This window comes from Microcaecilia unicolor, chromosome 9, assembly GCF_901765095.1.
Source record: "Microcaecilia unicolor chromosome 9, aMicUni1.1, whole genome shotgun sequence".
NCBI lineage: Eukaryota > Metazoa > Chordata > Amphibia > Gymnophiona > Siphonopidae > Microcaecilia > Microcaecilia unicolor.
Genome location: NC_044039.1, coordinates 82,692,445 through 82,719,684, shown reverse-complemented (window position 1 = coordinate 82,719,684; position 27,240 = coordinate 82,692,445). Strand labels below are relative to the sequence as shown.

Below are 27,240 nucleotides of genomic sequence, written 5' to 3'. Positions count from 1 at the left end.
CTCCTCTCTAATGAGATATTGCACATTCCAGTCACCCAGCTTTGGACTATTTCTACCTGTTCACCTATCCTTCCCCACTGCAATATATCTACTGTACTTCTCTTCAGATCTCCACCCCCAACAGCTCTCAGATTAAGGCGTCTCTGTGTCCTGGAGCAGCACCTCTGAACATCTATGAGTAAATTATCTGTGATTTATTCAATAAAAGAGACAATAAAAATAATAGAGACTTCGGGTGATTGGTGTGCCAAGGTTATACTCCAAGATATTGGGGCTTCTAGTTATCAAGCCTCAAGAGTCTTGAACACAAGCAGCCTGAGCCAACAGATTTATTTTCCATTGAATATAATTAACTTTGTATGAACTTGGTTGCCAATAGTGTGCTGAACGGGGGAGGGAAAAGAGAGAGTAACCTAAGTGGCTTCAACTTCTTGACGTCATCCCGTCTCCTGTTTTCTTCAATCTCTTTGCTCACCTCTTGCTATGCCAGCGTCCAATCGCCAACGAGCTGGCTGCTGGACTGCTGGACTGAAATCGAGGCGCGTCTAGGCTTTGGTGCACGCACGCTTCCTCGAACCTGGTGGTAAAGTGGAAGACAAGTGTGGAACTGTTCTGCAGAGATTCATCAGGGTAGTTGAGGGCGTGAGCGAGCGTATAGAAGGTAAGAGGGTCTCTCGAACGATAGCATTTCTCCGACATTTATGAGCAGAGTTGAGCAAGCCCCCTTGCGATTGTCAGCTGCGCTTTACCCGGGTTCGGTTGCAAGAAAGTGAAAGTTTTCTACGAGAGAAGTCTGCTGCGCGTGATTTGCCTTTTTAAATATTTTATCATTTACATACATGTTCTTGCCCACTTACTTTTCGATGTCTGTTTTTACATATATTTTAGACTGACACATCATGTTATTCTAACTTGTGAAAGTTTAGTTGGACTTTATGGACTCTGGCTGATATCCAAAAGTGAAAGTCCTTGTTATGAAACTGAAACATAAAGAGGACACATGCAAACTTTCACCGATGCAACATTTGGACTGGATAAAGAAATACACGTTACAAAACTGCTTCCCCCTTCGCCCTAAATACTTGTTTTTAAATACAATTTAAACAGAATATTTTGAACCATAGTTATCACATAGCCTAGTATTTTTCTCTGACAGTTGTGCAACTGCAAATTGAATGTGGAACATATCCAAAGAGTCCCATACACAGACACGTTTATATACAGAGCCTATATGTTTCACTATTTTCTGGCATACCTGACTTCTTCCGCTTTCCAAATGTCCGCTCTATGAGTTTTGATTAGGGGGACAGTCGTGAGGAGGACATACATATTTTCAAAGCACTTAGCCTTCCAAAGTTCCATAGGTTTCTATGGAACTTTGGAAGGCTAAGTGCTTTGAAAATATGCCTCTAGGTGCAAAGCAAAAGTTACAGTATAGGTACCAGCCCCTCTGCAAAACTGCAGGACATGGAGCTAAAAAGGTTAGCCAGTGTCAAGTTAGGCATTACACCCAGAATTATGCTACAGAGAAACAAATAATATGATGACATATAAAGAGCATATGGAGCATATTTTCAAAGCACTTAAACTTACAAAGTTACATAACATAACTCTTCCGCTCAAAGATGCCATAACTGTTTTTGTTCCACTCCAATATTACTTTGTATATGTTTTTCTCACCGGATTTGTCTTTCTTACTGGACATTACTTACCAGATGTTTTCTTACCGGAATCGGCAATCGCCTTGCCGATAATATGTAAGCCACATTGAGCCTGCAAATAGGTGGGAAAATGTGGGATTAAAATGTAACAAATAAATAAAGTAACCTATGGAACTTTGTAAGTCAAAGTGCTTTGAAAATGACCCCATGGCCTATTCCAGTGGTGTCCATCTTCACTAATTTTTATAGTCATGATCACTTTGGTCCAAAAGGGCTGATAGTGGGTCAACAATATCTCCCTACTCAGGGCTATGACACTGACCAGTGTGTGCTAGTGTCAATAAAATCCATCCCCATCAATCTGTTGCCTTACCTAGGCTTATGCCGCTAGTCTCACCCTCCCCTTTCCCCTACCACTGCAGGTCTAGCTTCTGTCTTTCTGTCCATCAGACTCCCAACCCCCCCCCCCCCCCCACCAGGTCTAGCGTAACTTCACCAGACCAGGGGCGTAGCCAGCCCTCTGGTTTGGGAGGTGGATGGGGCGATGGGCAATGCTTTTTTTGTTCCTCCCTTTTCCAGAGTGCCAAAAATATCTTTCCTAGTGGGGATGCTGAAGTCCTGCCAGCCAAACCTCCTTGCACTGTTGCAGTACATAAGAAATTGGTGACGTGCCTCCAGCCACATATGCCGGTAGTCCCCGAGCATGCTCAGTTCTTGAGCAAACTGAGCATGCGCAAGTAGTTCCAGTGTCGGCTGGAGGCATGCCACTCATCACTTCTGTACTGTAGCAGCACGGGGAGGAGAGGAGCAGCTTAACAACAAATTTCTTTGGCATCCCCGCCAGCCGTTTAACAGGAGCTGCATGTTTGGAGGGGACCAGACACCCCTCCCCCCACCACTCTACCAGGTCCAGCATTTCTTCTCCCCACCAGAAACCCCCCTCCCCCCAAACACCAGGTTCAGCATCCTTGCCAATTCTACTGGACCCCCCCCCCCCCCCCCACCAGGGCAACTTTTCTCCACCAGAGCCCAGCACTATCAGGTCCAGCATATGTCCTTCTCCCTACCAGACACTCCACCACACCAGCAGATCCAGCATCTCTTCTCCCTTCCATCCAGGTCCAGCATATCACCAGATGGTCCAGCATCTCTCCTCCTTCCCACCAAACACCCCCTGAACCCCACCACCTGGTCCAGCATCTCTCCTCCCTGCCAGGCACCCTCACTGGGCACCCCTTCACCATCATGTCCAGCATCTCTCCTCTCTACCAGACTCCCCCGTCAGGCCCAGCATCTCCCCAGCTCCTCCACCAGACACTCCCCACCCCCAGGTCCAACATATCTCCTCCTTCCCACCAAACACCCGTCACCCTCACCACCAGGTCCAGCATATCTCCTCCCAGACATGTCCGCTGGACATTCCCTTACCATCAGGTCCAGCTTTCTTAATGTAGCAGCAGATGAATCCAGAAACTGATGAGTTGTGTCCATCTACCTGCAGGTGGAGGTAGAGATCACTGAACTGAGACTTGTAGAACAGCCAGCTCCTCCCTCCTTCAGTATATCTCTATATCAAGCAGGTGGTGGATGGCTTCACATCAGCTCCTGGACTCTTCTGTTTGGAGCTCCTGTCCTAGCTTCAGTGGCATGGTAGGGGCAGTCCGCCTGGGTGCACACTGCAAGGGGGTGCAGAGAGCAGCCGTGTGGCTGTCTGCTTCGCCAGTTCCCTGCTTTCTCTGATGTTACTTCCTGTTCCGGGGCAGGGAACCGGCGGAGACGACAGCTGCACATCTGCTCCCTGCATCACCAGGACGTGATGCATGGGGGCACACAGCAGCGATCCGCTCCGAGTGGCAACCGACATTAGAACGCCACTGCCTAGCTTGGCTAGCTCAGTTGAGCCTAGGGGTGATTGGCTGAGCGGTGCCATCTTTCGGGGTATATCTGGTGGTACCAGGTCCCTACCCCACCCTGTGTACCCCTTCCCCCAGTGTCCATTGCCTGTTTTATGCCTGGCCCTTCCTCACAGATAGCAAAGAGAAAACACTGAAAAAACAATCCAAGAAACAGTGCAATTGGAGCAGCTTGACCCCTTGTTGGGGCAGCTGGACCTGAGAAGACAACTTGAGAGACTTCCCTGGAGCACACCCCTAGTTGGGACAGAGACCTGGAGCAGTGTCACTGTGGGTGTGGAGGAGTAGCCTAGTGGTTAGTGCAGTGGACTTTGATCCTGGGGAACTGAGTTCGATTCCCACTGCAGCTCCTTGTGACTCTGGGCAAGTCACTTAACCCTCCATTGCCCCTGGTACAAAATAAGTACCTGAATATATGTAAGCTGCTATGAATGTAGTTGCAAAAACCTCAGAAAGGCGGTATATCAAGTCCCATTTCCCTTTAAATTTTCAAGTGCTCTCAGGTCGCATCTACAGGGCCACTTTTGAATGTCAGTGGAAGAGGTAAAGAGATCCTCCCGCTGTGGACAATGGCGTTTGGCACCAGGTTTTTGACTGGGTGCTCTGACATGGGGGGATGGTGCAGAGGCCTCTCTTCCCGCTGACCAGACTGTTTCCCATGCCGAACCACATGGCGCATTGGCGTGCTTTGGTCTTCCTGGCAGCGCGTCAGCTGTGCAGGAGCCCACGGTTTGCAATCAATAGGCCCATTTGGACTCGGTTTCCCTCCCAGATGCGCTGTCTCTATGGGGGTCAACTGGAAGGCATAGTTCAGTGCAGGCTCCACAGGAGGAAGTGGTGCCTGGGCCTTTAGGGATCTGTGAGTCTTTTTCTCCTGAATTTGTGTTATTGTTGCATCAGGCCTACTTATTGAAATGATCTTGCCCCCAGTCTCAGCCTCTTGCGGAGGGAGCCTGGGGTGGGTTCTGGACCTTTGGGAACGTCGCCATCTGCGGACCTGGCACAGACGTGCCATCAGGTAGCAGCCACGTCTCAGGTGGGGTCGTTGGGACCCTCTTCCCCCTCTCGCTCGGAGGGACTGTTGGTGGCATTTCTGTATCTCTGTCAGCTGGAAGAGGGGGAACTGTTTCCAGAGGAGCCTGATGACCCGACGTAGTCCGCATTTTTCATTGTGAGAAGCTGTCCTCCCTGATTTCTAGGGCCGTGGAGGCTCTCAATATTGAGGATCTGGAAGCTCAAGTGTCTCTGGCAGTGAACCCGAAGATGGCTAGTATCTGTAAGTCGTCTAGGGCTTTTCCTAAATATGAATTCATTCAGGAGCTTATTATGGCTCAGTGGGCTACCCTGGACATGGGGTTCAAGGTGGCTGAAGCGATGTCTTGCTGGCAGACTCTCTGGAGAGGTATGCCTTGCCTAGGGTGGATGCCTTGGTGGCGGCTGTCACCAAGAAAACCACTCCGTCTGTGGAGGGTGGGGTGACTGAAGGATGTTCAGGATAGGAAGGTTAGAGGCGTCACTGAAGCACTCCTTGAGGTCTCCGCTCTGGCCTTCCAGGCCTCGATTTGTAGTTTCTACATGGCGCGGGCATGCCTTAGCTGGGTGCAGCAGGCGACGAAACAGGATCCGGAGTTGCTTTTGGTCTTGTCCTCTCTTCAGAAGATGGAATCTGCTCTTGTGTATTTGGCGGCCTCACTTTATGATTTAGTGTGGGCCTTGGCCAAGCAGATGGTCTTGGCGGTCATTTCCTGTTGTTTGTTATGGCTGCATCACTGGGAGGTGGATGCCGCCTCTAAGCAGTGCCTCACCAGGCTGCCCTTTCGGGGTATTTGGGGACGATTTGAAGAAGCAGGTGAAAGACTTGGGGGATACCAAGTTGCATTGACTCCCAGAGGACAAATCTAAATCTTCCTCGTGGGGAAGGTGAGGCCGTGCCCCTGGGATGCCTGATAGTATCATCCTGGTAAGTCCTCGGCCACCTTTCAATGGTCCAGGTTCCAGCAATTCTCCTCCTTTGTAATAAGAAGTGGGCTGCTGTGGCCTCCCCCTATCCAGGTCAAGCATCCCGTTCTTCACAATGATGGGGCGCTGGACCATTCTTCCATAGGATATGGGGTTGGCTGGCTCTCTCTTATAAGGAGTGGGCCAACATCACCACAGATCAGTGGATATTATCAGAGATGGTTACAAGTCAGAATCTTTGACAGGAGAGTAGAACTCTTTCTTGGAGTTCCAGTGCGACCCTCAAGGGGAGGAATGCTGGCTTCGGCCTAACCCCTGGTAAGCCTCTTCTCAGTTGAGAGGTGCCCAGTTCTACCACCGGCTGCCTTTCAGGTGCTGTGGAGGACTTGCAGCTCATCTGCATATCCTTACAGCCTTCTCCGGGGTGACACCCAGGTCCACTCCGATCCACTCAGGGCCTCCGCTCTAGGTGCCCAGCGCTCCCACCAGGTGCTGTGGAGGACTTGCAGCCCTTCTGCATTTCCTCACAGCTGTATCCGGGGTGACTCCAGGTCCACCCCGATCTTCCCAGGGCCCTCGCTCCAAGTGCATAGAGTTTCCAGGTGCTTTTTGGCTAGGATCAGGCGACCCTCAGGGGGAGGAATGCTGGCTTCGGCCTAACCCCTGGTAAGCCTCTCCTCAGCTGACAGGTGCCCAGCTCTACCACTGGCTGCCTTTCAGGTGCTGTGGAGGACTTGCAGCTCATCTGCATATCCTTACAGCCTTCTCCGGGGTGACACCAGGTCCACTCCGATCCACTCAGGGCCTCCGCTCTAGGTGCCGCGCTCCTAATGGCGCGCAGGGCATTTTTCTCTTTACATCTAATCTTCTTCCCAGTTGCTAAAGTACCTCAGTCATTTATTCTCTTCCTAGCCCTGTCCCTTCCTAATCTTTTCCCTCACCCCCTACCTCTCTCTGTTACAGGAACTCACTGCCCATCCATCGACTTCATCACCTCACCTTCTCTCCTACCCTCTTCCTCCCTCTTGGCTTTTAATCTCCGTCTCTTTCTTCCCTCCATTTTGCCTTCCCCATTCCACCTAAATACCTCTCGCCTTCGACGCCTTCTTGGCCACACCTCTCCTACTCTCCTCCGCTCTCTTTTACTCCTTCTCTTACTCTCAGCCGGTGACATCAATCCCAATCCTGGCCCTCCTCACCAACTATTATCCCAACTCTACAGATCTCACCGCGACCTCTCTAACCTCATCTCTATTCCTCTACTCCCCTCCTCTTCTCTGCCCTTCTCTTGCGCCCTATGGAATGCCCGCTCTATCTGTAACAAACTCCTCTATATCCAGGACCTCTTTATCTCGCGTCACCTCCATCTGCTCGCCATAACAGAAACCTGACTCTGCCCTGATGACTCTGCATCAGTCGCAGCCCTCTGCCATGGCGGTTATCTTTTTTCACATACTCCTTGCCCTGCTGGTCGCGGGGGCGGTGTTGGACTACTTCTCTCTCCCTCCTCCAGATTTCAACCCCTTCTTCCACCTCAGTCTCACTGTTTTTCCTCCTTTGAAGTCCACTCTATCCGCCTTTTCTCTCCTCTGCCTCTTCGAATAGCGGTCATTTATCGTCCCCCTGATAAGTCCCTTTCATCCTTTCTCAGTGACTTTGATGCCTGGCTTGCCTTCTTCCATGATCCTTCCTCCCCCTCTCTCATCCTTGGTGACTTTAATATTCCTGCTAATGATCCTTCCAACTCTTATATTTCCAAGTTACTCGCTTTAACATCCTCCTTTAATCTTCAACTATGCTCCACCTCCCCCACTCATCAAAATGGTCACTGTCTTGATCTCATCTTCTCCTCCAACTGTTCACCTTCTAGTTTCCTTGCCTCTGATCTTCCCCTCTCTGATCACCATCTTATAACTTTCACACTTAAATCTCCTCCCTCCCAGTCCCGTCCTATCTTATCTAATTTATCTAGGAATCTTCACGATATTGACCCTTCATCTCTATCCTCCCATGTTTCAAACCTCCTCTCTACTGTGGCACCATCTACGTCTGTCAACGAGGCTGTTTCTTCTTACAACAATACTCTATCCTCTGCCTTAGACACACTTGCACCTTTGTTGACCCGCCCTATAAGGCGTACAAAACCCCAACCTTGGCTGACTTCTAATATCCGCTACCTACATTCCTGTACCTGCTCCGCCGAACGCCTCTGGCGGAAATCTCGGGCCCTTGCTGATTTCTTACACTTTAAGTTCATGCTGACCTCCTTCCAATCTGCTCTTTTACGTGCCAAACAGGATTATTATATCCAACTGACCAACTCTCTTGGTTCTAACCCTCGACTTCTCTTCACCACATTGAACTCTCTCCTCAAGGTGCCCCCTCCCCCAACTCCCCCTTCATTATCTCCTCAGACCCTTGCTGAATTCTTTCACGACAAGGTTCAAAAGATAAACCTTGAATTCTCACCACCTCTCCCTCCACTAGTCCGTTCCCCTCTCTCTCCTTCCCCTCATTCCTTTTCCTCCTTTCCTGAAGTTACTTTAGAGGAAACTACACTTCTTCTTTCTTCCTCAAAATGTACCACCTGTTCCTCTGATCCCATTCCCACCCACCTTCTTAATGCCATCTCACCTGCTCTTATTCCTTTTATCTGTCACATTCTCAACCTCTCACTTTCCACTGCAACTGTCCCTACTGCTTTTAAACATGCTGTGGTCACACCTCTCCTTAAGAAGCCTTCACTCGACCCTACTTGTCCCTCTAATTACCGACCCATCTCCCTCCTCCCTTTTCTCTCCAAATTACTTGAGCGTGCTGTTCACCACTGCTGCCTTGATTTTCTCTCCTCACATGCTATTCTTGACCCACTACAATCTGGTTTTCGCCCTCTCCACTCAACCGAATGCGCTTACTAAAGTCTCCAATGACCTATTACTGGCTAAATCCAGAGGTCAATATTCCATCCTCATTCTTCTTGATCTTTCCGCTGCTTTTGACACTGTCGATCACAGCATACTTCTCGATACCCTGTCCTCACTTGGATTCCAGGGCTCTGTCCTTTCCTGGTTCTCTTCCTACCTCTCCCTCCGCACCTTTAGTGTTCACTCTGGTGGATCCTCTTCTACTTCTATCCCTCTGCCTGTCGGCGTACCTCAGGGTTCTGTTCTTGGTCCCCTTCTCTTTTCTATCTACACTTCTTCCCTTGGTTCATTAATCTCATCCCATGGCTTTTCCTACCATCTCTATGCTGATGACTCCCAAATCTACCTTTCTACCCCTGATATCTCACCTTGCATCCAAACCAAAGTTTCAGCGTGCTTGTCTGACATTGCTGTCTGGATGTCTCAATGCCACCTGAAATTAAATATGACCAAAACCGAGCTTCTCATTTTTCCTTCCAAACCTACCTCCCCACTCCCCCCGTTTTCTATTTCTGTTTCTGTTGATGGCTCTCTCATTCTCTCTGTTCCTCAGCTCGAAACCTTGGGGTCATCTTTGACTCTTCTCTCTCCTTCTCTGCTCATATCCAGCAGACCGCCAAGACCTGTCGTTTCTTTCTTTACAACATCCGTAAAATCCGCCTCTTTCTTTCCGAGCACTCTACCAAAACCCTCATCCACACTCTTGGACCTCTCATTTAGACTACTGCAATCTGCTTCTTGCTGGCCTCCCACTTAGTCACCTCTCCCCTCTCCAGTCGGTTCAAAACTCTGCTGCCCGTCTCGTCTTCCGCCAGGGTCGCTTTACTCATACTACCCCTCTCCTCAAGTCGCTTCACTGGCTCCCTATTCGTTTTCGCATCCTGTTCAAACTTCTTCTACTAACCTATAAATGTACTCACTCTGCTGCTCCCCAGTATCTCTCCACACTCGTCCTTCCCTACACCCCTTCCCGTGCACTCTGCTCCATGGATAAATCCTTCTTATCTGTTCCCTTCTCCACTACTGCCAACTCTAGACTTCGCGCCTTCTGTCTCGCTGCACCCTACGCCTGGAATAAACGTCCTGAGCCCATACGTCTTGCCCCATCCTTGGCCACCTTTAAATCTAGACTGAAAGCCCACCTCTTTAACATTGCTTTTGACTCGTAACCACTTGTAACCACTCGCCTCCACCTACCCTCCTCTCCTTCCTGTACACATTAATTCATTTGATTTGCTTACTTTATTTTTTGTCTATTAGATTGTAAGCTCTTTGAGCAGGGACTGTCTTTCTTCTATGTTTGTGCAGCACTGCGTACGCCTTGTAGCGCTATAGAAATGCTAAATAGTAGTAGTAGTAGTAGCAGTGCTGAGCTTCCTCAAAGCGCTTGGTGGTCAAGTCCACCCTCCAATCCTTGCTGGATCTGGAGGTGGTGGTGCCGGTGCCAATCCACGAAAGGGGCTAGGGCTGGTATTCCATCTATTTCGTGGTGCCCAAGAAGGACGACTCATCAGCCGGTGTTGGACCTGAATGGGGGAGAATCAGTTCCTGAAGGTCCAGCATTTCTGCATGGAGATGCTGAAGTCTGTGCTGGCAGCAGTGCAGCCAGAGGAGTTTCTTACGGCCCTGGACCTCAAGGCCTACCTTAGGGATATGAAGAGTTTCTGTGGTTTGTGGTCCTGGGGCACCACTTGAATTTCAGACTCTTCCGTTTGCTCTGGCCATCCGCCCCCCCCCCCCCCCCCCGAAGGTCATGGTGGTGGTGGCGGCGGCATTTCTGTCAAGGAAGGGATCAGGGTTCATCCCTACCTCAACGACTGGTTGGTACAGGCAGCGTTGGAACAGGAGAGTCCGGTGGCCACCTCCAGGGTGATTGCTCTCCTGCAGTCTTTGGGATGGGTGATCAATTTTGCCAAGAGTCATCTGGCCCCATCTCAGACCTTGGAGTGCCTGGGGGTCCGTTTCAACACGTCACACAGGAAGGTGTTCTGTTAGACCACCAGATATCCAAACTGCAGGAACATGTTCGCTGCCTGTTGAGTGTGTCGAGTCCTCAGGCATGGAACTATGTGCAGGTTCTAGAGTCCATGGCAGCGACACTGGATGTGGTAATCTTGGTTGAAGGTGCACAAGCAGCCGTTGCAGCAGGCTGTGTTGAGTCGCTGGTCGCCAGTGTCTCAGGACTACAAGACTCATCTCGTTAGTGAGGCACAGTGTGTCTTGGTGGCTTCATTCCCCCAACTTTAGCCAGGGTATACTTTTGGCTTCACCCCAGTGGGTGGTGGTGGTGACGGACACCAGCTTTTCTGTTGAGCTCATTGTCTTCACCAGCATGCGCAGTGGCTGATCAACAGACTGGAGCTCTGTTGATTGGCTTGTATGCTGAAGTCTTTCTAGTCCTTGCTGGAGGGCAAGCAGTTTCAGGTAATGTTGGACAAGACGACGGTGGTGCCCTTCATCAACTGGCAGGGCAGCACACGGAGTGTGTCCTTGGCAACGGAGGCTCAGCTGCTCTTTCAGTTCATGGAGCTCCACTTGTACCTCTGAGTGGTTCACATTGCGGGCCATCTCAGTGTGAGAGCTGATTTCCTCATCCGGCATGTTCTGGTCCAAGTGGAGTGGGAACTGTCATTGAAGGCCTTCCGCATGAACAAGCAGGGCTCTCTGACAATGGCTCTCATGGCAACCAGGACCAATTCAAAAGTGGACTGGTTTTTCAGTCGCAGGAGAGAGTTCAGGTCAGAGGACCTGGATGCACAGTTGAGCCTTGGCCGACGGAAGGGGTGCTTTACATTTTTTCCCCTTGGCTGCTGATTGACAGGGTTCTTCACAGGATCAGGCGTTATCGGAGCCTGGACATATTGGTGCCTCTGGACTGGCCTCGGCCCCGCTACGTCTGCCCGACCTGCTCTCCTGATTTGATGTTATGGCTTGGCCCGTGAGAGGTCTAGACTGAGGAGAAGGGATATTCTGATCCGGTCATTGTGACTTTGTTGCAGGCATGGAAACAGTCTACGACTACAGTGTATGCGCGTGTCTGGCACACCTTTGAGGTGTGGTGCTTTTCACAGGCGTGGGATCCCTTTTCAGTGTCCTTGCCCCAGTTGTTGGCTTTTTTTGCAGGATGGCTGCGGAAAGGTCTGGCCTATAACCCACTCAAGGGTCAGGTTGCGGCTCTCGCCTGTTATAGAGGGCGTGAGTTGTGGTCTTCCCTGGCCTCCCATCCAGATGCGGTGTGGTTTCTGAGGGGTTTTAGCTGCCTCAAACTACCACTTCACCGGTCTTGCCAGGACTGGAACCTTAACTTGGTGTTTCGGGCCATGCAGCAGGCTCAGTTTAACCACTGCGCAAGGTCTCGGAGGATCTCACTCTGAAAACGGTGTTTCTGGTGGCTATGGCGTCTTATCGGAGAGTCTCGGAGCTCCAGGCCTTGTCATGTCAGGAGCTTTTCCTTTGGTTCATGGAATCGTGCTTTCCCGGTCCGGGGTATGTCCTGCTGGGTTCCTGTTCGGGGATGGGCGATGGCAGCGGAGGTGGTAAAACGCTGTTCCCGATGTGGGAAACGGCGTTTGGCGGTGGGCCTTTGCAGCGTGGGGTGCACTGATTTGGCGGGACTCAATGGAGTGATAGCCCCCCCCCGAGAGCGTGCTTTCCCGCCCAGAGCCTGGCGATTCGCGCGCCATTTTGCGATCGGTCGCGGCACTGGCTCCGGTAGCGGTTTTGGGTAAAGCTCCTTCTCCGCTGGTGGGGGGAGGGTGTCAGGCACTGTGGGCGGTGGTGCAGGTGCCATGGCTGCTACCTCCTCCGTTGCGAGGGAGGGGTTTTCGCCAGAGTTTATTTTGCTACTCCATCAGGCGTTTTTGTTGAAAAGGGCCTTGCCCCCCCCCCCCTCACGTGGCTGCGACAGCTTCGGCCTTTGATTCTCTCAGGGGGTCTGGGGGTAACCAAGAGATTTTGGGTTTTTCCCCAGAGGATTTCTCCTCCCTTAAAAAGCCTAGGCTTTCTTTGGTGTCTGAGGAGGGGTCCTGCATAGGGTCGCCTGCAGCTTCCTCCGTGGTGGCTCTCCCAGAGCAGACAGGGGTAGAGGACGTGGAGGACGGTGTCCTCACTGACCAACCGGAGAACTCTTCTGCTGTGAGGATTTTCCATAAGGAGGAGTTGTCCTCCTTTATCTCTCAGGCGCTGGAAGCCCTGAATATAGAGGCCCCTGAGGTTGCGGCTTCTCAGGCGGTCAACCCCAAGATGGCTAGTACCAGACGATCTTCTAAGGCCTTTCTGGTACATGAAGCTATTGAAGAGTTGATTTCGGCCCAGTGGCCAGATCCGGATGGGGGGCTGAAAGTAGCCAGGGTTATGGCCAGGCTGTATCCGGTTTCAGCGGACCGTTTAGAGCAGTTTGCTCTACCTAGGGTGGATGCTCTGGTGACGGCAGTCACTAAGAATACTACTCTTCCAGTGGAAGGTGGTGTGGCACTTAAGGATATGCAAGACAGATGGCTAGAGGCCTCTTTAAAACGTGCCTTTTAGGTGGCCGCTTTGACACTTCAAGCTTCTGTTTGTATTTCTTCTGCGGCCAGAGCTTGTCTCAGTTGGCTCAGTTGGCTACATTCTGTCAAGGATTTGATTTCGGAGTCTGATATGCCGGGAACTCCTCAGATGTCGCTGATGGATATTGGGCTGGCATACTTGGCGGATGCCTTGTATGATTTGGTCCGTGCTTTGGCCAAACTCATGGCCTTGACCGTTTCCTCTCTGCGTCTTCTGTGGCTCCATCATTGTGCCGCAGATGGCCTCTAAGCAACGGCTCATTAAATTGCCTTTCCGAGGGAAATTGCTTTTTAGGGAAGACCTAGAAAAGATTGTTAAAGATTTGGGGGATTCCAAATCTCAGCGTCTTCCAGAGGATAGACCCAAGTCTACTTCCAGGCAGGGAGCCTCGAGGTCACGTTTCAGAGAGACGCGACGGTATCGCCCGGGGCAGTCCAACGCAGCCTTTCAGTGTCCTCGTTTTGGGCAGCGTTCTTCCTTTCGCAACGCGAAGCTTCCGGCTGGACTCCCCTCTCGTCAGGGGGCTCCTTCTCGGGCCTCCCAATGATGGGGCGCAGGTCCACTCGGGAGGAGAGCAGATCGGTGGTAGACTTTCTCTTTCTTCCAGAGTGGGCCAGAATTACTTCGGACCAGTGGGTCCTCGATGTGGTGTGAGAAGGTTACAAGCTAGAATTCTTCTCTCCCGTCACAGACTTTTTTCTAGAGTCCTGCTGTATCGCGGGCCAAGAGGATAGTGGTTCTGCAGTGTTTGCGAGACCTGCTAAGGATAGGGGCTATCGTGCCTGTTCCTCCTCTCGAAAGGTGCACAGGTCGGTGCGCCATCTTCTTTGTGGTTCCAAAGAAGGGAGGGGCCTTTCGGCCTATTCTCGATCTTAGAAAAGTAAACCAGTTTTTGCGGGTTCGTCACTTCTGCATGGAGACATTAAGGGCAGTTATTGCTGCTGTTCAACCAGGCGAGTTTTTGACGGCTCTCGATTTGAGGGAAGCTTACCTGTACATTCCCATTTGGCAGCCCCATCAGATTTCTCAAATTTGCAATGCTGGGTCAGCACTTCCAGTTTCGGGCCCTTCCTTTCGGAATGGCTACTGCCCCACACACTTTTTCCAAGGTCATGGTGGTGGTGGCAGCATTCCTGCGGAAGGAGGGGATTCGAGTGCATCCATATCTTGATGACTGGCTGATTCGGGCGACGACAGCAGAGGAGAGTCGAGTGGTCACCGACCGAGTGATTGCGGTGTTGCAATCCTTAGGTTGGGTGGTTGTCTGGAGTTGCGAGCAGTCGTGAATGCGCTGCGGAGTTTTCAGGACCTTCTGCAGGGGCAGGCGGTTCGTGTATTCTCGGACAACACCACGACGGTGGCCTAGGGGCACTCGCAGTCTTCCCTTGGCAGTAAAAGCGTCTCGTCTTCTAGTATGGGCGGAATTGCATGTTCAGAGTCTGTCTCCAGTGTACATTGCGGGTCAAGACAATATTCAAGCAGATTTTCTCAGCTGGACTCTTTTAGACGCAGCAGAATGGACGCTATCGGACTCGGCTTTTCAGCTGATCTGTCAACGTTGGGGAAGACCAGTAATGGATCTCATGGCCATGGCTTGCAATGCAAAGTTCCCCAGTTCTTCAGCCGCAAACGGCAGCCAGGATCCGCAGGACTGGACGTTCTTCTCCAGCCATGGCCGGAAGAACAGCTACTGTATGTTTTTCCTCCGTGGCCTCTGATAGGGAGAGTTCTTTGCCGCATAGGGCGGTATCGGGGGCCAGTCATTCTAGTGGCCCCAGACTGGCCCCGACGTCCGTGGTATGCGGATCTCGTTCGAGCACTCTCAGAGCCACCATTGCGACTTCCGGTGACTCCCGATCTGATGCATCAAGGGCCAGTTCAGATGGAAAATCCCTCTGGCTTTGGTCTTACGGCCTGGCTATTGAGAGGCGGCTGCTGAGGAAGAAGGGATTTTCAGGACCAGTCATTGCCACTCTTTTGGGGGCATGGAAGCAGTCTACTTCAGCAGCGTACGCACGAGTGTGGAAAGCTTTCTCGGCGTAGTGTACTTTGCGTGCTGAATCGCCTTTTCGGGCAGACATTCCGGTTATTCTGGAGTTCCTTCAGGATGGTCTTCAAAAGGGATTGGCATATAATTCCCTTCGAGTGCAGGTGGCCATGCTAGCTTGTTTTAGGGGCAAACTGGACAATTCCTCTTTAGCAGCTCACTCTGATGTGGTCCGTTTCCTACACGGGGCTCTTCGATTTCGGCCTCCTCTGTGGCAGCCGTGCCCGGCGTGGCATTTGAATGTGGTACTGTGAGCCCTCCAGGCCCCATCGTTTGAGCCATTGAATTAAGGTTTCTGAGAAGGATCTAACTCTTAAGACAGTGTTTTTGGTGGCCTTTGCTTCGGCTAGGAGGATTTCTGAAATTCAGGCTTTGTCTTCCATAGATCCTTTTTTGCAGTTTTCTGAAGTAGGGGTGTCGATCCGGACGGTGCCGTAGTTTCTACCTAAAGTGGTTTCGGCTTTCCATGTCAATCAGGCGGTTTATCTTCTGTCTTTTTGAAGAGAGGATTATCCGGGGGAGTTTGCCTTGCTACGTTTCCTGGACGTGCGGAGAGCCTTGTTTCGGTATTTGCAGATCTCTTAACGAGTTTCGATGCTTGGATCATCTGTTTGTGATCTTGTTGGGATCAAAAAGAGGTGAGGCGGCTTCTAAGGCTTCCATTGCTCGCTGGATTAGGGAAGCCATTGGAGCGGCGTATGTACTACAAGAGTGGGCATCTCCAGTGGCCCTGAAGGCACATTCTACTCGGGCACAGGCAGCTTCTTGGGCGGAGGCGTCGGCCTTATCTCTGGAAGAGATTTGTTGGGGGTTACTTGGGTGTCCCGTCATAATTTTGCAAAGCATTACAGGCTAGACGTGTCTGCTCGGGAGGATGCGAGTTTTGGGGCGGGAGTGTTGGCTTGGGGAGCGTCAGCTTCCCACCCTACTTAAGGAATTCTTTGGTACATCCCACTAGTTCCTGGATTCATCTGCTGCAAATGACAAGGAAGGGAAAATTATGTCTTACCTGATAATTTTCTTTCCTTTAACGCAGCAGATGAATCCAGGATCCCTCCCTAGTTCAGCCGACTGTTTTTTCATTTTTCGCGCAGTGTGGCTATTTTGTCCTTCCGGGTTCTCTTTTGCAGAGTTCAGACAGCTATGGGAACATGGAAAGGATTCTGATTTCTGGATCAAGTTGCAGTTATTTTGAAGTTCTTATTTGGTTCTCTGTTTTTCATAGTGAGTATGGTTTCTGGTTGTTATTGGTTTCATATTTTTGACCTTGGCAAATGCTTACGAAAGACATACTAACTGAGGAAGGAGCTGGCCGTCTGGCATCACTGCCTTTAGTTTGTTTATCTTTATCTCCACCTGCTGGTAGGCGGACTTAACTCACTAGTTCCTGGATTCATCTGCTGCGTTAAAGGAAAGAAAATTATCAGGTAAGACATAATTTTACCTTTGTCTTACATAGAGTAACAAGGCAAGGGTGTCCGCTACCACCTTTAATATTCAATATTACTGTTGAACCATTGTTAATTGCAGTTAGATAGCACAAAGAAATAAAAGGGTTTTAGATGGAGAAATCAAGAGTATAAAGTATTTGCATATGCAGACGATACACTGCTATATGTTACACAACTCTCAACTTCTCTTTCTGTACTCTTTCAATTGAATGACCAGTTCAGAACCTTCTCAGGATACAAAATTAATTGGTCGAAGTCAGAAATAATGCCGTTAAACGTATACAGTCAGAAGGGACACATAGCTAATTTTGCATCTAGGTATTTATCTGTATTATGACCTGCATGAAACAAATTAAAAATGAAGCTAGAATCTTAAAAATGATAGCAGAACTATGTGATAGGTGGTCTCCCAAATACTTATCATAGTGGGGCCACATTGCAACTATAACAATGTCTATAGCACCAGTTGTATTTTATAGTATATGTGTGATTCCAATGTGTTTTTTTTCCAACTCCTTTTACAAAGAATTGAACACTCGTATATCTAAGTTTTTATGGCAAAAAAACCTCCTAGGATTGTGCTGCGCAAACTACAACCCACCAAGGATAAAGGTGGTGTGAATCTAGCCAACTTCTGTGAATATCACAAAGCCTTCATACTGTATTAAGGCATGTTGTGGTGTGATAATACCAATTATCAGATACCGCCAAGGCTTATACTTGAACGAGAACTCAGAAAAACCTGCTACTCTAGGATCTTTTGTCAAAACCAAACTGGGAAAGCCACTTCAAACCAATCCCATCCTATTATCCACATGGAAAGGTCTATCGCACATTGAACAGCAAGCTACGCTTCAAGTTAAGGATACTATTATAGCGGGATTTACAAAAAAGTTTTTCATAAAAGAAGGGCTTACCTGAGCCCTGGAAGGCTACTGGCGGTCCCGTTATGGCCCAGGGTGTGTTTGGGCAGTTTCAGGGCTGGTCCGGCTCTGGCCTACTTTGTTGGGGACCCATATCGGGGTCTGTGCCGGTTCCAGGGCCTCGCAGCCGGTTCAGTTTGTCTTCAGACCATTTTTGGCTCAATTCCAAGTGCTGTAGGTGGCTAGTTTTGAAATCTGGAGCGCAAAGCCGGCAAAACGTGGCAGGTGCAAGTGAAAGTGCTGCCGCGAATGAGCTCCAGAAGGAGGTCAGCCAGCAGAAAAATGTTCAGCTTGAGTCCTGGTTGGAGCCAGGAGCGTTCTGAGCATGTGCAAACTTTTGCACATGCTCAAAACAGCTCCGGAGCCCACGGTAGGCCTCAAGTGAAGCTGGGGCCTCGATTTTGAGGCTTCCTGGCAGGATACCATGGGCAATCGCACCTGAGCGCTGGCAACATTGGGGGTCCATCTGGACCCGAACAAGATGCAGGGGCAGCCAGCGGGGCATTCATGGATGACGGTAGGAGGTCTCCTGACCTTGGCTTTAATTTATTTAACTTTATTTAGGCCCTTTTTAGTGGCTTATAGCTGGGGACTAGAGTTAAATTTAAAATTGTAATTCTTGTAGTTATGTGCTCCTGAACTTTTCTTTTGGTGGGTTATGGGGATCTGTTTTGTAAAAAAAAAAAAATGTTGTAATTGATATTTTTGAAGGTTTATATGCGGAGCGTCTAGTGTCACTAAAAACGCAAAATTTTTTGAATTCTGTCGGTGAAAAATACAACAAACCTAGGGAAATAAATGAAAACACTTGAAGAAACTGAAGTGTTTAGAGGGTTAAAGTAGAGAGAGTGCTTATCTGATGCATAACTTGTTGAATTTCTCTAAATGGTGAAACTTGTTCAAACCGTGTAGAGCCTTTGAAGAACTCCAGAAGTAATTCTAGCCAAAAGTTGGGGAAAAACATTGAGCAACACTAAGTTTTATTAGTTTCTGAGCAATTAATACTCAAAGTACTTTAAACCATTTTTAATCGTACAGCTGTACCTTTTAAATCGTTTTGCCTTTGATGGTTTTTAACAAACATTTTTAAACTGTGTTTTTATTTTGGTTTTTTTTAAAGTTCCTGTGCAAAAAAAACTTTTCAGTGACTGAAAAACTGGTTTCAATATTGTGCAATTGTACTGCTGTTATATTGTAAAAGGTTCAGGTACGTATTAACATCACACAAACTAAAAAAAAAAAAAAAAGCTTCTCACTTTTTGTGAATCCCCTAAGTGGCATTAAAGTGGGAAACCCTAAAAACCGTGACAAGAATTCAACTAACCTGTAGTAACACCAGTCCACCACCAAGGGCTTTACACTATATTTACATCCATTTGGAATACAAGGATGAATCCACTACGTTAAATATGTGATGTCTGATGCTAAATTTGTATCATTCACTGAACTACGTAAAAAGTATAACCTTCCACTTTCTGCATGTTATAAATGACTCTGATTGCGTCATACACTCAAATATGTTGTGTGTGTACAGAACCTCAAAGATGAACAGCCAACCCTCTACTCACTTTGCGAGCAAGTAACTGTCTTGAATCATGACGTTTCTAACTGGTACAAAGTCTTAAATGAGACACATGGAGGGAAATAGTGAGCTAAAGAGTCTATGTGAAATATGGTCTACTGAACTATGAATTGACCTTACTGAGGAACTGTGGAATTACATCTGGGCACACCGTATACGGTGTACTGTTATCTGCCTCACTTACACAATTGTTATACTATGTTGGACATAGATCAATATGGACACCGGTGAGACTACACAGAGTGGATCACAATATACAGTGGTGGAAATAAGTATTTGATCCCTTGCTGATTTTGTAAGTTTGCCCACTGACAAAGACATGAGCAGCCCATAATTGAAGGGTAGGTTATTGGTAACAGTGAGAGATAGCACATAACAAATTAAATCCGGAAAATCACATTGTGGAAAGTATATGAATTTATTTGCATTCTGCAGAGGGAAATAAGTATTTAATCCCTCTGGCAAACAAGACCTAATACTTGGTGGCAAAACCCTTGTTGGCAAGCACAGCGGTCAGACGTCTTCTGTAGTTGATGATGAGGTTTGCACACATGTCAGGAGGAATTTTGGTCCACTCCTCTTTGCAGATCATCTCTAAATCATTAAGAGTTCTGGGCTGTCGCTTGGCAACTCGCAGCTTCAGCTCCCTCCATAAGTTTTCAATGGGATTAAGGTCTGGTGACTGGCTAGGCCACTCCATGACCCTAATGTGCTTCTTCCTGAGCCACTCCTTTGTTGCCTTGGCTGTATGTTTTGGGTCATTGTCGTGCTGGAAGACCCAGCCACGACCCATTTTTAAGGCCCTGGCGGAGGGAAGGAGGTTGTCACTCAGAATTGTACGGTACATGGCCCCATCCATTCTCCCATTGATGCGGTGAAGTAGTCCTGTGCCCTTAGCAGAGAAACACCCCCAAAACATAACATTTCCACCTCCATGCTTGACAGTGGGGACGGTGTTCTTTGGGTCATAGGCAGCATTTCTCTTCCTCCAAACACGGCGAGTTGAGTTCATGCCAAAGAGCTCAATTTTTGTCTCATCTGACCACAGCACCTTCTCCCAATCACTCTCGGCATCATCCAGGTGTTCACTGGCAAACTTCAGACGTGCCGTCACATGTGCCTTCCGGAGCAGGGGGACCTTGCGGGCACTGCAGGATTGCAATCCGTTATGTCGTAATGTGTTACCAATGGTTTTCGTGGTGACAGTGGTCCCAGCTGCCTTGAGATCATTCACAAGTTCCCCCCTTGTAGTTGTAGGCTGATTTCTAACCTTCCTCATGATCAAGGATACCCCACGAGGTGAGATTTTGCGTGGAGCCCCAGATCTTTGTCGATTGACAGTCATTTTGTACTTCTTCCATTTTCTTACTATGGCACCAACAGTTGTCTCCTTCTCGCCCAGCGTCTTACTGATGGTTTTGTAGCCCATTCCAGCCTTGTGCAGGTGTATGATCTTGTCCCTGACATCCTTAGACAGCTCCTTGCTCTTGGCCATTTTGTAGAGGTTAGAGTCTGACTGATTCACTGAGTCTGTGGACAGGTGTCTTTCATACAGGTGACCATTGCCGACAGCTGTCTGTCATGCAGGTAACGAGTTGATTTGGAGCATCTACCTGGTCTGTAGGGGCCAGATCTCTTACTGGTTGGTGGGGGATCAAATACTTATTTCCCTCTGCAGAATGCAAATAAATTCATATACTTTCCACAATGTGATTTTCCGGATTTAATTTGTGATGTGCTATCTCTCACTGTTACCAATAACCTACCCTTCAATTATGGGCTGCTCATGTCTTTGTCAGTGGGCAAACTTACAAAATCAGCAAGGGATCAAATACTTATTTCCACCACTGTATCTAATGTTGGATATGTTATACTCACTTCTGTATATTAGAGCATCTACTTTACGAATGCGCCACAGTGCATCAATTTTGGTCGGAAGTTTGGTCATACATAAAAAATCTTGAACAAGGAAATTCCATTGTCTTGTTGCACACTGCTATCTTTAATATTCATCCTACCATATCTCAACTAGATGACCATGCGATAAGGCTACCACACATACTTACAGCAGTAGCTATACAACAAATTATGAAAAATCTCAAAAACCTGACTATGCTCACCACTCTCTTCTGGTGGAACTCAATCCTTTTAATATATAAATATGAAACTAATGTTATGAGTCCATGTAACCTTTCCAACTTCAAATATGGTCTTATATTAGGAAATGTATCACCGAGTTAGACACTACCCAAGGAAAAAAAGGGGTTTAATGATAAAATAATTATAGCAGACTACCTATGCAACTGTTTAATAGATGTATGACATTTTAGTGCAACCAGCAGGTTCTCTATCTTTGCAAATGTTTTATTGTTCTAAGCGCTAACTCCATATGCACATTTTCTCTTTCTTGGGAATCTGCATGTTGATCCCCCATTTATGTTACATATTCCTGTTTGTTTTACACCTTGTATTTTAAATACATCTTTTAATGTAATCAATAAAAATAATTAGACTTAAAAAAAATTCTAGTATTGCCTCCTCTGTGTCTATGGTGGCAGTTCTGTAGAGGAGCACTTTAGATGTTGATACCCCAAAGCAGCACAGGGAATGCCTATTCTTTAATGGCATCTGGGTGCCCAGACTTCATTTTTGGACACTAGTGTAAACTCATATTGCTGAGCGCGTATGTATGCCAGTTTGATGACAGGCATAAATGGGTGTGCCTCAGTGCAGCAAGAAACATGTACAACTGACAGTATTCTATAAATTGAGCTCACATGTAGGAGACACACCCGTGTCCTGTCCATACTCTGCCCACGTATATGCTCCCCCTTGCGCTTAACAAGCACTTACATGCATAAGTGCCAATTAACCCTGCATTTACATGTGCAAAGTGCAGGCGCAGATATAGAATTGCCCTTCATATCCTTTCAGAGGTATCAAAGAAAAGCAGGTATCGTTTAATGCTGTTTTTATGATATACAGATCAATATGACACTTAAATATTTGTAGAGGTATTCACCAGACATGCTGTCTGAAACAAATCTCACTTTTTGGCCTTCAGTCCTACTCTTTGGAGTGGTAAATCTCTCCCTTTGCAGTGGTCTACCCTTGGCATTTCTGCAGTTATGTTGGCATATGCTTGAAATCCATTATATGGATATTGTGGGGTTTCTTTGTTTTCACTTAGGTGTTATTAGCATGCCTTTTTCTCTCTGCAGTTTTCTCACATTTTGAGGTCAGTTTTTCGCATTCTGTTTCTCTCCAACTAGTCGTCTCAGGATTCATAATGTCAGCCATGTCTAGCTACAAATCTTTAAAAAAAAAAATGCTGCATGTTTGATATACTGCCTTATATCATAATATGAAAGTGGTTTACAATAAAATACATAAAAACCCTAATTTTACAAGCCCCATTTGCATTTGTTTTGCATAAACTGGCACTCAAGCATTTATCTTGCATAAATGTCTAAGTCCCCGTTTTACAAAGCCGGGATATGTGCAAGTTGCAAAAATAAATGGGTATGTGCCAGCATATACCAGTTTATGCTGGCTTTGAACATGTCATTATTTTCTGTGTTTATTTTGATAAACAGATTTTATGTAGTTAGTTAGTTATCATACTTGATATACAGACCTTTTGTTAAATCAAAGAGAGCAGTTTACAATAATGTACCCAGAGATTAAATAACACATACAGTGGTGTGCTGGTAAATGTTGAACAACAGGCTCTCTCCCCGGTCCCCCTCTGCGCCCCCCACCCCAATTGCAGAGATGGCTATAGCCTGGGGGGGCAATGCGTTACTCCAGGGAAAAAAAAATGATCCCAGGTTCCAATTTAATTCATGTTTAATATGCGATAAAATGCCATAAATAAGTAAATATAAACTTTTAATGTTGAGCACCTGATTCTCAAAATGAACATATTCCAAACACTATAATGCAACCTACTCCTCACTGGTCTCCCACTTAGCCACCTATCCCCCCTTCAGTCCGTTCAGAACTCTGCTGCACGTCTTATCTTCCGCCTGAACCGATACACTCATACCACCCCCTCCTCAAGTCACTTAATTGGCTTCCGATCAGGTACCGCATTCAATTCAAGCTTCTGCTACTAACCTACAAATGTACTCGATCTGCAGCCCCTCCTTACCTCTCAACCCTCATCTCCCCTTACGTTCCTACCCGTAACCTCCGCTCTCAAGACAAATCCCTCCTTTCAGTACCCTTCTCCACCACCGCTAACCCAAGGCTCCGCCCTTTTTGCCTCGCCTCACCCCACGCGTGGAACAAACTCCCCGAGCCCATACGCCAGGCCCCCTCCCTGCCCATCTTCAAATCTCTGCTTAAAACCCACCTCAACGTCGCCTTCGGCACCTAACCTCTTCACCTCTACCCAGGAAATCCAGTCTGCTCAACTTGACATTTTGTTCTTTCGATTGTAAGCTCCTTTGAGCAGGGACCATCCTTCTTTGTTTATTTTGTACAGTGCTGCGTAACCCTAGTAGCGCTCTAGAAATGTTTAGTAGTAGTAGTAGTATAATGAAAATAAAATGATTTTTTTCTACCTTTGTTGTCTGGTGACTTTGTTTTTCTGATCATGCTGGCCCAGTATCCGATTCTGCTGCTGTCTGTCCTCTTAACTCCGTTTCCAGGGCTTCCTTTCCATTTATTTCTTTCCTTTCCTCCTTTCTTCATTTCTGGTCCTCCGCAGACTTGACTTGTGGATCCAGCTTCTGCCTATTTTCTTCATTCATGTGCAGTTTTTCTCCTCTCTTCCTTTTCCTTTATCTCATCTCCTTCCCTCCCCTCCATCCATATCCAGCATTTCTTCTCTCTCCCCTGCCCTCCCCTCCATCCAGCTATGTCCAGCGACCCTCCTCTCCCCTGCCCCCCTTCCAGCCAGCCATGCCCAGCGACTCTCCTCTCTCCCCTTCCTCCCCTCCAGCCACCCATGTCCAGCGACTCCCTTCTCTCCCCTGCCCCCCTTCCAGCCAGCCATGCCCAGCGACTCTCCTCTCTCCCCTTCCTCCCCTCCAGCCACCCATGTCCAGCGACTCCCTTCTCTCCCTGCCCCCCCTCCTCCAGCCACCCATGTCCAGCGACTCCCTTCTCTCCCCTGCCCCCCTCCTCCAGCCACCCATGTCCAGCGACTCCCTTCTCTCCCCTGCCCCCCCTCCTCCAGCCACCCATGTCCAGCGACTCCCTTCTCTCCCCTGCCCCCCTCCTCCAGCCATCCATGTCCAGCGACTCCCTTCTCTCCCCTGCCCCCCCTCCTCCAGCCATCCATGTCCAGTGACTCCCTTCTCTCCCCGCCCCCCTTCCTCCAGCCACCATGTCCAGCGACTCCCTTCTCTGCCCCCCCCTTCAGCCACCGAGGTTGTCCAACGGATGCTTCGGAGCAGGCAGGAAAGATCCCCAGTCTTTCCTGCCAGTGCTGACTCTCCCCCGCTGCCGGATCGCTGTTCAAAATGGCCACCAAGACTTACAAGGGTGGCCTCCAAGACTTCAGCAGAAGTCTCGCAAGGCCGCCGCTGGAAGTCTCAACGGCCATTTTTAAAGAGCGATCCGGCAGCGGGGGAGGGTCAGCGCCGGCAGCGGACAGGCAAGACTGCCTGCCCCGAAGAATTAGCTGGACAAGGGAGCGAGCGGACCCTGTAGGAGGGAGGGAGCGAGCGTACCCTGTAGGAGGGAGGGCAGAGGGAGAGCCGGCTCGCCCTCAAGAACGACTGGCTCGCAAGTCAGTAACAAATTTAACAACCGGCTCTTGTGAGCCGGTGCGAGCTGGCTTCAGCACACCACTGCATACAGATGTACACAACTATCTTTCTGATTACTAACGATTCACAGACATACAAATAACATTACGAATGAGCTTATTTTCGAAAAGAGAAAAATGTCCAAAAAGTGTCTTAAAGCAAAAGCTATTTTGCAGATGTTTATGCATACAAATCACAAGAGGCGTGTGAGGGATGTTTTGAAGGCGGGATTAGGGTAGACTTAGGGCGTGCCTAACACTTGGACATTTTACAGGCATTATGTCACGCTTCACACAAACACCGGATAGTGAGCCCTTGGGCCACTGCCGAGGGACGGCAGCGGCAGGAGGAACACTCACCCCACACCAGCACAGGCAGGGCTGACGTACCTGGTTTTGGCATGGTCTCTCAGGCAGGCAGCCAGACGAAGCAGAAGTCAGGTCCAGGCAAAAGTTCAAAAGGCAGACGGCAAACAAAAGCAAATTCAGGTCCAGGCAGAAGTCTCTATGCAGGCAGCAAGCAAAAGCAAGTCAGGTCCAGGCAGAAGTCTCTATGCAGGCGGCAAGCAAAAGCAAGTCAGGTCCAGGCAGAAGTCTCTATGCAGGTGGCAAGCAAAAGCAGTAGTCAGGTCCAGTCAAAAGTTCAAAAGGCAGGCAGCGAGTAAAAGCAAAGTCAGATCCAGGCAAAAGTTCCAAAGGCAGGCGACAAGCAAAGACTAAGTCCAAGTCCAGGCAAAGTTCCAAAAGCAAAATACTGAGGGTAGCAAAGGGAGCGCAGCAACAAACACTCGCAGAGGAAACACCTCTGAAGACCTCTGTTGCAAGGCAAACTAGGGAAGCTCCCAAGAGGTTAATAAAGGCCAACAGCCAGGGACGGAAACAGCTGAGTTCCAAAAAGTCTCGAGACCAACTGGCAGGCTAGAAAATCCGGACCGGACCAGCATGACTTCTGGAACCGGGAAAACCATCAGCAGACAGTCCATTGCGACCACCAGGTCTGACCACCAGGGGGCGAGATGAATGAGAGCATGCCACTGAGGCAGAGACATAACAGTACCTCCCTCTCAAGGCCCCCCCGGACCTCTCGGGTGATCTAGGTCTCTGTGGATATGTCCGATGGAATCTGTTGGTGTGTTTAAGCGAATGATCCCTAATCCCCGTACTAGGCATGGGTCGTGAGGTAGTTGCTTGTGGGCCGGGCTGGAGTTTGTACCCCAAGTTGGGCCGAGTGCCCAGCGCCGCAGCAGGGCTACCCGCCATGATTCGCTGGGGACTCCTCTTTGAGCCCTGAGACTTCCGAACATCGTGGCGGTCCTGAGCCTTAAGACCTGAATCCTGTCCTCTCGGAGAGGTATAGGATAACCCGCCCCGAGGGGTCTTCTTAGCACTCCTGATGGCGAAACTCTGGGGTTTGGACGCCTTGCCGACTCCAGCTTGGAACTGGCTGATCGGAGGCGCCATGCAGACCCAGTGCAGACCCATTCCAGCAACATCCGAGTTCTGGGACTGTGAGTCACTAATATCAGTCCAGGCATCTGATTCTTGGTCTTGCCGTTCACTGTCCATCTCACCATGATCCGACACGAGGCAATACCTCCTGCAGGACTCACCCCAGTCCAAGATTTCACCCTTCTCCCAGTCTAGGATCGGATTGTGGCTCTGTAACCACGGTAGACCCAACACAATGGGTTGCACGGCTGACTGGAGGACGTAAAAGGAAATGTCTTCTCTGTGATCCCCAATACGTAAGCTCACCGGACCTGTCTGGGTGTTTACATAACCTTGAATGCGTCCATAAACTGAAAAAAGCGGCATGGTCTTAGGTAGTTCCTGTGTAGGAATGTTCAGTTGATGAACCAGGGCCTCGGCTATAAAGTTTTCACCGGCCCCGGAGTCCAGAAAAACTTCAGTCGGTTCTCTCTTGTGACCCAGCTCGAGCGTAGCTGGCACCAAGAATTGAGTACGTAAAATGCCAGGAGATAGACTTACTATAGTGCCTGCTGTTAAACCCTGATCCAGGGGTGCCGGTTTAAGAGGGCACCTGGCCGCATAATGTCCAGTATCACCACAATACAGACAAAGATTGAGACTCCGACGTCTCTGTTTCTCCTGCATGGTGAGGGAAGTGTGTCCTAATTGCATGGGTTCCGCAGGTGGTAGTGGAGAAACCTCCTGGCCTTTAGACCCCAGGGGCACAGCCTGAAAACTAGGTGTTTTGGTTCCCACCCTTTCTGTGGAGCGCCGTTCTCGGTTACGCTCCTGGAACCGAATATCAATTGTGGTGCAAAGTCTAATCAGGTCATCCAATCCAGTAGGAAGATGTCCCACTAGCTCATCCTTAATTTGGGGCGCCAAACCCTGCCAAAAGGTCGCAACCAGGCTCTCATTATTCCAAGCTAACTCAGAAGCCAGGGTGTGGAACTGAATGGCATAGTCGCCCAAGGTCCGCGTTCCTTGTTTTAATCTCAAAAGTG

At 48.9% G+C, this 27,240-nt stretch overlaps 1 protein-coding gene across 1 annotated transcript in view; it reads left to right on the top strand.

The window, feature by feature from the left end:
• The first annotated feature begins 507 nt into the window (after window positions 1-507).
• The window catches only part of TSPO (translocator protein), a 73,253-nt gene continuing 46,520 nt past the window's right edge, over window positions 508-27,240 (top strand). Inside the window, exon 1 of the mRNA XM_030214367.1 lies at window positions 508-661. The gene's annotated coding sequence lies outside the window, so the exon portion shown is untranslated. The remainder of the gene's footprint in view (window positions 662-27,240) is intronic.